The 9,173-nt window shown below is 36.1% G+C and overlaps 1 protein-coding gene across 1 annotated transcript in view; it reads left to right on the top strand.

The window, feature by feature from the left end:
- Positions 1 to 7,584: 7,584 nt before the first annotated feature.
- The window catches only part of KCNK6 (potassium two pore domain channel subfamily K member 6), a 37,444-nt gene continuing 35,855 nt past the window's right edge, over positions 7,585 to 9,173 (top strand). Inside the window, exon 1 of the mRNA XM_053721806.1 lies at positions 7,585 to 7,970. The gene's annotated coding sequence lies outside the window, so the exon portion shown is untranslated. The remainder of the gene's footprint in view (positions 7,971 to 9,173) is intronic.

Here is a 9,173-nt window from a genome sequence, read left to right as displayed (position 1 = left end):
TTGAGATCCTCATACTGTTTCTCCTCTGGTACCCCGACTACTCTAAGGTTGTTTCTCCTAGAGCGATTTTCTAGGTCTTCTTATTTAGGGAAGCTTCCAATTTAATGTTCTGAGCTGTAGTTAAATCTTCCAGATCTGATATCCTTTGTTCTGCCTCTGATAATCACATGTAAAATTGTCTAACTTCATTCGCTAGAAGTGAGATATCCTGCTTTATCTCGCTCCTAAGTCTATCAAATTTGGGGGTTAAAGCTTCAGAAATGCTTGCTACCAGTGATTGGATGTCAAACGGTTCATTAATATGTATAGGATTTATAGTCCCTGGGTGTGTATCCAAGGAGGTCTCGGGATTGGTCTTAGTTTTCCTGTCTCTTTGTCGAGCCGCCATAGCTGAAGGTGAGGATTTTTGTTGTGTGTTAAGAAATTTATCCATGTGCCGGTGAGTGGGAAAAAAGAATTAAAGTTTCTTTTTAAGTGTTTAATTGCAGTGTACAGTGCTGGTGAGGGAAAAGAGAACAAAAAAAAGGAGAGTTGTGGAGTGTATTGATTATGTGTCTTGCTTGTGCGACTTGTGTTAGGTAGGCGTGTAGAGGTGAGAGGTGGATTGAGGGAGTAGAAGGAGAAAGTGAATGAATGAAAAAAATTGTGACCTACTTAAGTGTCTCGTGAGTTGTGAACTAATGGGGGTGAAGAGAGAAGGGGAGAGAAAAAAAAATGGGGGAAAGGGAGAAGGAGGGGGAAGCAGGAGTGAGTGGTGTATTACTGAATTAAATCAGTTATGGTGGTCGACATAGGAGTAGTTATTAATTACCAAGTATAAACAAAGCAGGATAGACTCAGAATTTAGTTTCAGTAACCCTACTTTGTATAAGGCTCAAGACAAAAAAAAAATAATAGGTCCAGATCTTTAGGCCCCTATCTTTATAATATCCTGTCCAGTGGACCAAGGAAAGAGTTGGGATTCTAACAACAAATTATTTTCCTCTACTGCTACAAAATTTTAGTAGGGTTAGGTTAAATAATATCCCCTGTATATAATCGTCTACAGTCAATTAAACACAACAGGAGAGACTCAGAATTTAGTTTCAGTAACCCTTACTTTGCACACAGCCCAAGGTAAGAGAAAATAAATAGGTCCAGATCTTTAAGCCCCTATCTTTATAATATCCTGTTCAGTAAACCAAAGAAAGAGAAGTGAAGGAACGTAAGCCTTATTCTTGCCGTGCTTTCTATGTTGTGGCAGAAAAAGAATAAAATTCTAACAGCAAATTATTTTCCACAACTTCCACAGAGTTTTAGTAAGATTAGGTTAAGTAACGTCCCCTGTGTATATCCCTTTTTTTCTTTCCCCTTCCCCTCTTTCTCTCTCTTGCCTATCCCCTTTCCATTTTCCCCCCTCTTGGAGGATCTACAGGACTAACAGATTCCAGGTTGTATTATTAATTTTAAAGGGACACTGTACCCAAATTTTTTCTTTCATGATTCAGATAGAGCATGACATTTTAAGCAACTTTCTAATTTACTCCTATTATCAAATTTTATTTATTCTCTTGGTATCTTTATTTTAAATGCAAGAATTTAAGTTTAGATGCCGGCCTATTTTTGGTGAACAACCTGGGTTGGCCTTGCTGATTGGTGGATAAATTAATCCACCAATAAAAAAGTGCTGTCCAGAGTTCTGAAAGCAAAAAAAAGCTTAGATGCCTTCTTTTTCAAATAAAGATAGCAAGAAAACAAAGAAAAATTGATAATAGGAGTAAATTAGAAAGTTGCTTAAAATTGCATGCTCTATCTGAATCACAAAAGAAAAAAATTAGGTTCAGTGTCCATTTAAGCAAGAGAGGTGTATCCTTCCTGCCTGTGGGGGCAGGGTAACATTTGCAACTTCAACCTGCACCTCAAGGTATTCAGCTTCAATTACTTAATTAATTTAACCCTTTCAGCTGTGTGTATCTTGGTCACTACACCTCAATGTGTTTAAAACACACCAAAATTATTTACAAAATGTATTCAAACTAAACTATGTTGGCATATGCAAAGTATAGAAGCATAGTGTGAGGTCTGTAACTCCCGAGAAAAAATTAAATCCATGTGAAACAAAAGTTACCTGTATAGTACCAACAAAGTAAATCAGAAAAAAAAATAAAAAATAAATGAGGTCACTTTATGTAATGTAAAACTACTAACTCTCTGGGGAATCAAGTTAACCAGGTCACTTTCTTGATTTTAAACTTATAAAGGAAAATAACACAGAATATCAACCAGTAATACCCAGCAGAGATAGTCAACAGGGTCTGCTTTCAATTTTCCGTAGTACTTCTATATAAACTAAATAATCCCAACAAGAATCAGAATGCTAATAATATAACACAAGTTCTTAGTTAAGTTCTCCAACTCTTTTATGATCTACTTCGGAGAGTTTGTAACAGGCCATCTCACAATTAAATGAAAAGTATCTTTTGGCCTGTTTTGAATTAGTGTTTTTGAAACAGTGTTGCCTTTAATTTCTCTTTTTCCTTCTCTCGACTGTACCCATCTGTTTTAGGCTTCTTTAACTCTTCCGTTTTATCATATGCCTGTGATTGTAACGGCTAGAGCCCTGAGCAGGTTTTTCCAACTTTCGTGTTTATGATACAAAAAGAGAAGGAAAAAAAAAAGGATAGAAAACGATCTTCTTTTCCCTTCCCCTCCCTGCCCCTCTTCAGGTCTCTCCTATATGTTAGGGCTTTTTCTTTAGCAAGTAAAGTCAGCCAGCTCGACCATTTTTCCCCACTCTCTCTTCACCCATTTGTACAGTCCTCGTACCTCCCCATATACCATTCAAAAAAAGAAGCAGCTGAAGTCTTACCTCCTCTCAGATCTCTGGTTTACTGTAGATAAGGTCTCGCTAAGTCTCCGTAGCAAGGCCGCTTTACCTGAAGTGCTGTATGCACCAAGCCTCCCTCCTGTTTATTCAGACTGATTGGGTCTTCAACTGCGGGCGACAATAGCCTCACCGCCTCTTTCACATCAGCGGCGGGAGGGGAGGAAGCATGGTCCGGGCAGCGGTCCGCTGATACTGCACTGAGCGTGTTCCCCGATCTCAGCAGGCTCCACCCTTCACCCCCTCTCACGCAGCACCAGTGGGAGAGGGGGGAGAGTCTCCAAGCGCAAGGTAACAGAGGGAGCCTCAGGTAATTCCGGAGAGGATTTTTCTTTGTATAATTGCCCGTATAGCGCTGTTCCTCGATGGGTGTAGTGGGGAATTAAGGCAGCAGAAAAAGGGAAAAAAGAAAAAAAAAGGAGAGCTGGAATTTTTAATTTTCAATATTACCTTGTTTCGGTGCGCTGAGAACCGGAATACTCAGTATGTATTGCAGAGTTTGCATTAACCCAGTCCCTCCACTAAATATCGCTTTTGCAGCGTGAGAAGAAAAAAAAAAAAGGAAAAAAAAGGGGAGAAGGGAAAAAGAACAGTCTATTTGTGGTTACGATACCTTTAGCCTTGTTTTCCTTTCAGTGTAACGGTAGCCAGTGTGGAAAAAGTATTTTTAGGATTCTTTTACAAGTTTATTTTGTCTTCACAGTGAGGTGGATTTTATCACTGTTGGGCTCCAGGAGCGATGTTCTAGCTTGTCCAGTTATCTACCCCCAGAGAGCGGGGATGGCGCGCTTAACCCACCGCCAAACACTGTGGGACTGGAAGACAGAGCCAGGGCATGTAATTTTAAACAACTTTCCAATTTACTTTTATCATCTAATTTGCTTTGTTCTCTTGGTATTCTTTGTTGAAAGCTAAACCTAGGTAGGATCATAAAATTATTTCAAAGCCCTTGGAGGGCGCCTCTTATCTCAGTGCATTTTGACAGTTTTTCACAGTTAGACAGTGCTAGTTCACGTGTGCTAGATAGATAACACTGAGCTTACTCCCCGTGGAGTTATTTATGAGTCAGCACTGATTGGCTTAAATGCAAGTCTGTCAAAAGAACTGAGATAAGGGAGCAGTCTGCAGAGGCTTAGATACAAGGTAATCAAGGAGGTAAAAAAAAGTATATTGATTTAACAGTGTTGGTTATGTAAAACTGGGAAATGGGTAATAAAGGGATTATCTAACTTTTTAAACTCTTAAATTCTGGAGTAGACTGTCCCTTTTAGGGTAAAACTTTGGGAAGGGAAAATAGTGTGATGCTACAACCCGAGCTGTGTCACTTGTAGATTATCCAGTATTTTAGTAGAGGACAGCTAGCAACCCTAATTATGTGTGACTAACCAAAGGGGAGTGTGTATTACTGAGTGTGTGTCTGCGTGTATATTAATGTGTGTATATTAGTGTGAGTGTATACTGTTTATATGTATAAAGGAGTGTATATTAATGTGTGTATATTAGTGTGAGTGTATACTGTTTATATGTATAAAGGAGTGTATATTAATTTGTTTATATTAGTGTGAGTGTATACTGTGTATATGTATAAAGGAGTGTATATTAATGTGTGTATATTAGTGTGAGTGTATACTGTTTATATGTATAAAGGAGTGTATATTAATGTGTGTATATTAGTGTGAGTGTATACTGTTTATATGTATAAAGGAGTGTATATTAATGTGTGTATATTAGTGTGAGTGTATACTGTTTATATGTATAAAGGAGTGTATATTAATGTGTGTATATTAGTGTGAGTGTATACTGTTTATATGTATAAAGGAGTGTATATTAATTTGTTTATATTAGTGTGAGTGTATACTGTTTATATGTATAAAGGAGTGTATATGAATGTGTGTATATATATATATATATATATATATATATTAATGTGAGAGTATACTGTGTGTGTGTATATATATATATATATATATATATATATATATATATATATATATATATATATAGGAGTGTATATTAGTATATTTGTAATAATAATGTGTATACTTAACTGTGTTTGTATATTGGTGTGGGTGTATACTGTGCATATGTATAAAAGGAGTGTATATTTGTGTGTTTGTATATGAATGTATGTGTATATTACTGCATATATACATAAATGTGTATAAATTATTATTTGTATGTATATTAATGACAGTGTGTGTATATAAATAAGGTGGTATAAATGACTGTGTATATTAGTAAGAGCCAGTGTATATTAATGGCTTTGTGTTTGAAAATTAGTGTGTGTATACATAAGGTGGTGTAAATTACTGTGTATATTTAGTAATAGTCAGGGTATATTAATGGCTTTGTGTATGTGTATTAGTGTGAAAGTGTAAATAAGTATATGTGTCAAGAGCTGCAGCTACAGAGCAGGACACAGCCAGTGGCCAATCAGAAGTGGAAGTTGCATGACTCCGCCTATCACCATGTGTAACCTCCTTCTAAGAAGAACTTTACCTATGTGTTTAACCACTTTGTATGCAAAGCTTAAATCAGTGCCAGTTGCTACCTTTCACACTCACTCTTCCCTGAAAAATTCTCAGTTCTAGAGAGCTTTATTATTCTCTGTGGGAGACAGCTCGCCGCTCACTGAGATTTCCAGGTTCAGTTCTCTTTTTTTAGAAAAAGCTGCCCACGTGACTTGTTTTTTTTCCCATGCTGACAAAATTTAGAAAGTCCTAGTATTTGTGCACTCAAACAAATTAGTTCATGCATTTATTTCACTACAAATGCCCTTTTCAGTATTGATCATGACGGCTGTTTGTGTTTAAATAAAGTTTATAAAGACCATTAAAGGGACAGTAAAGTCAAAATTTAACTTTTGTGATTTAGATACAGCATGAAATTTTAAACAACTTTCCAATTTGCTTCTATGATCAATTTTGCTTTGTTATCTTAGTATCCTTTGTTAAAGAGTAATTCAAGGTGAGCTCAGGAGCGTGTCTTTAGCCAACTAGCAGAAATGTTTGCAACAATGTTTATAGCAATTTTGTACATACTTGCAAACTCTGCTGCCATAGAGTGCTAAAGACACGTGCACGTTTCTAAGCTCGTAACATTGCTAGTAGATTTTTTTTTTTCTGGCAAATTTCGAAGTTAGTTCAATTTTCCTTCTGACTGTATCATGTGACAGCCATCAGCCAATCACAAACTCCATACACTGTGAATTCTTGCACATGCTCAGTATCAGCTGGTGCCTCAGAAAGACTGTACATTTTATTAATGGAAGTGAATTGAAATGTTGTATAAAATTGCGTGTTCTTTCTGAATCATGAAAGTTTCATTTTGACTTTAGTATTAACATAAAGATCAATTAATAAAGTCCACATTGATCAATTTCTTATAATTTTGTGTTGTTTTAATTTATGTTTTACAAAGAGTCCAAACTTAAAAAAACTTTCCAATTCACTTCTTTTATCTAATTTACTTTGTACTCTTGGTATCCTTTGTTAAAAAACATACCTAGGTAGACTCAAGAGCAGCAATGCACTACTGGGAGCTGCTGATTGGTGGCTGCACATATATGCCTCTTGTCATTGGCTCATTCGATGTGTTCAGCTAGCTCCTAGTAGTGCATTACTGCTCCTTTAACAAAGGATGCCAAGAGAACAAAGCAACTTATTTAATAGAAGTAAATAGGAAAGTTGTATGTTCTATCTTTACCATGAAAGAAATATTTTGGGTTTCATGTCCCTTTAACCCTTTCGAGACCGGGTTATAAAGTCTACATCGGAACAATGTTCCGATGTAGACAAATTGAAATTTCAATTATGGGATCGGGTCTGGGGGACGTCCCTATGAAGTCAGGAACCCCCTCCAAACCGCGATCAAATTCTGCAAGCGCAGTAGGCTTCAGGACAGCCGTTGGCGATGACGTTGTATTCCGTCATAACGGCTTTAAAGCCCAGTGCCTTTGTAAAGGAATACAACGGCATAACGGCGTGAAAGGGTTAAGCTGGACAAGAAAAGGTTGGTTTATTTAGCACAGGAACATGCATTAAAGGGACATTAAACACTAAATAAATGCTAGGTAGAATGACGCATGAAAAGAAAAGATTAGTCTGAGAATAACATGTAGATTTTTAACGTTTGATTAGTTGTTTAAATATTGACAAAATAAGTGTAAAGTTTTAGTGTCTATAAAACAATGGGAGCTGCCATGTTGTAACTTAAATTACCTTCTCTGCTGTGGCCAATTAGAAACAGTTATAAATAGGTCACTAGAGTGTGCAGCCAATGGCTGTGTGGAATATAACAAAGTTCTGCATTTCCATTTCTAACAGGAACTGAAACGCTCACAATTTCAGAATGGAATTACAGGAAAAGGGGACCGAATAAATAATGAATGTATATTGTAGAGTTTATATATATATATATATATATATGATTTATCATTTTATATTAACATCTCAAAGTGTTTAATGTCCCTTGAAAATATATGAAAACAATAATAAAATACACTCTATTAGATGTACATACATTAAAACAAGTACAACATCTACACATTTCTGTCTATATCTACCATTTGAGTTACTTCTATACATTTCTCTATTACTTGTGGCTGTCACTTTATCTTGCCCTATTTCACTTGTCTCTCCACATTTGCAACCTCTTCCTCTTACCACACCCTTTCAGTCTCTCCTCCCTCTGTATAGTTGACTTGCCTGCCTCCCTCCCCTCTCTTTTTTTTTTGTGTTCAGGAAGTTCTGACTTTTCCTCCCAGCTAAAGATTTTGTTTATTCGGCCAGAGCTGGTCAGAGTCAGAAGTGAATTAGACAAAGGATGAAAACCAGTTTGGAACGTGTGGGAGATTAAAGGTGACACAGGACAGCATTTTGTGTCACAGAGTCAAGAAACAGTTAAAAGAACTAAGAGACATTTGGAGAATTTGAACAGAGACAGTCTTTTAAAAAGACAAAGAGAGGAGAGATCTGGGAAAAGTTACAGACCTCAGACGTGTGGATGAGAATAAAGAGAGTCAGGAATAAAGATATTCCCTGTAAAACAAGGAGAAAACTTTTAAAAAGGGTAATACAAATTGTGACAACGTGATCTTGAGAGTGAGGTGAGTGGGAAAAAAAAAAAAAGAAATGATAGAACAATATTTTACCAGGATTAGAGTGCTTATTCATTATTGAGACAATGTAGACAGCTAGGGAGTATATTACAAATAAATGTGACATCACTTATAGAAGCTGATGTTTTGTTTGTTTTTTTAGTCATCCCCAAAAGGAGTAGTCAAATCGATTGCTATATATCCCACAACAAAGTAATATTTAACGGAATAGTAAAGTCAAAATTAAAGGGACAGTCTAGTCAAAATTAAAGGGACAGTCTAGTCAAAATTAAACTTTCATGATTCAGACAGGGCAGCAATTTTAGACAACTTTCTAATTTACTCCTATTATCAATTTGTCTTCATTCTTTTGGTATCTTTATTTGAATGTAAGCTTAGAAGCCGGACCATTTTTGGTTCAGAACCTGGGTAGCACTCGCTGATTGGTGGCTACATTTAGACACTAATCAGAAAGCGTTACCCAGGTGCTGAACCAAAAAATGGTCCGGCTCCTAAGCTTTACATTCCTGCTTTTTCAAATAAAGATACAAAGAGAACGAAGAAAAAAATTGATACTAGGCGTAAATGAAAAAGTTGCTTAAAATTCCTGCTCTATCTGAATCATGAAAGTTACATTTTGACTAGACTGTACCTTTAAACTTTCATCATTTGGCTAGAGAGTGCAATTTTTAACAACTTCTTTTATTTAATTTACTTTGTTCTCTTGGTAACCTGTGTAAAAAAAAAAAAAAAAGCATACCTAGGTAGGCTCGGATCAGCGATGCACTGCTGAGAGATAACTGCTGATTGGTGGCTAGTACTTTTGCATATGGATAACTGGGCTGGACTGGCTCCTAAGCATTTATGTCCCTGCTTTTCAACAAAAGATACCAAGAGAACAAAGAAAAATTGATAATAGAAGTCAATTAAAAAGATGTTTAAAATTGCATGTTTATATCATGAAAGAAAAAATTTGGGCTTCACATTCCTTTAATAAAAGAAAAAAAAAATTAGGTTTCATATCAATTTAAAGGGACACTGAACCCAAAAAAATTCTTTCGTGATTCAGATAGAGCATGAAATTTTAAGCAACTTTCTAATTTACTCCTATAATCAAATTTTCTTCATTCTCTTGGTATCTTTATTTTAAATGCAAGAATGTAAGTTTAGATGCTGGCCCATTTTTGGTGAACAACCTGGGTTGTCCTTGCT

Source organism: Bombina bombina, chromosome 7 (genome assembly GCF_027579735.1).
Source record: "Bombina bombina isolate aBomBom1 chromosome 7, aBomBom1.pri, whole genome shotgun sequence".
Lineage (NCBI taxonomy): Eukaryota > Metazoa > Chordata > Amphibia > Anura > Bombinatoridae > Bombina > Bombina bombina.
The sequence above is the reverse complement of the archived record's forward strand: the minus strand, read 5'-3'. Positions and strand labels throughout refer to the sequence as shown.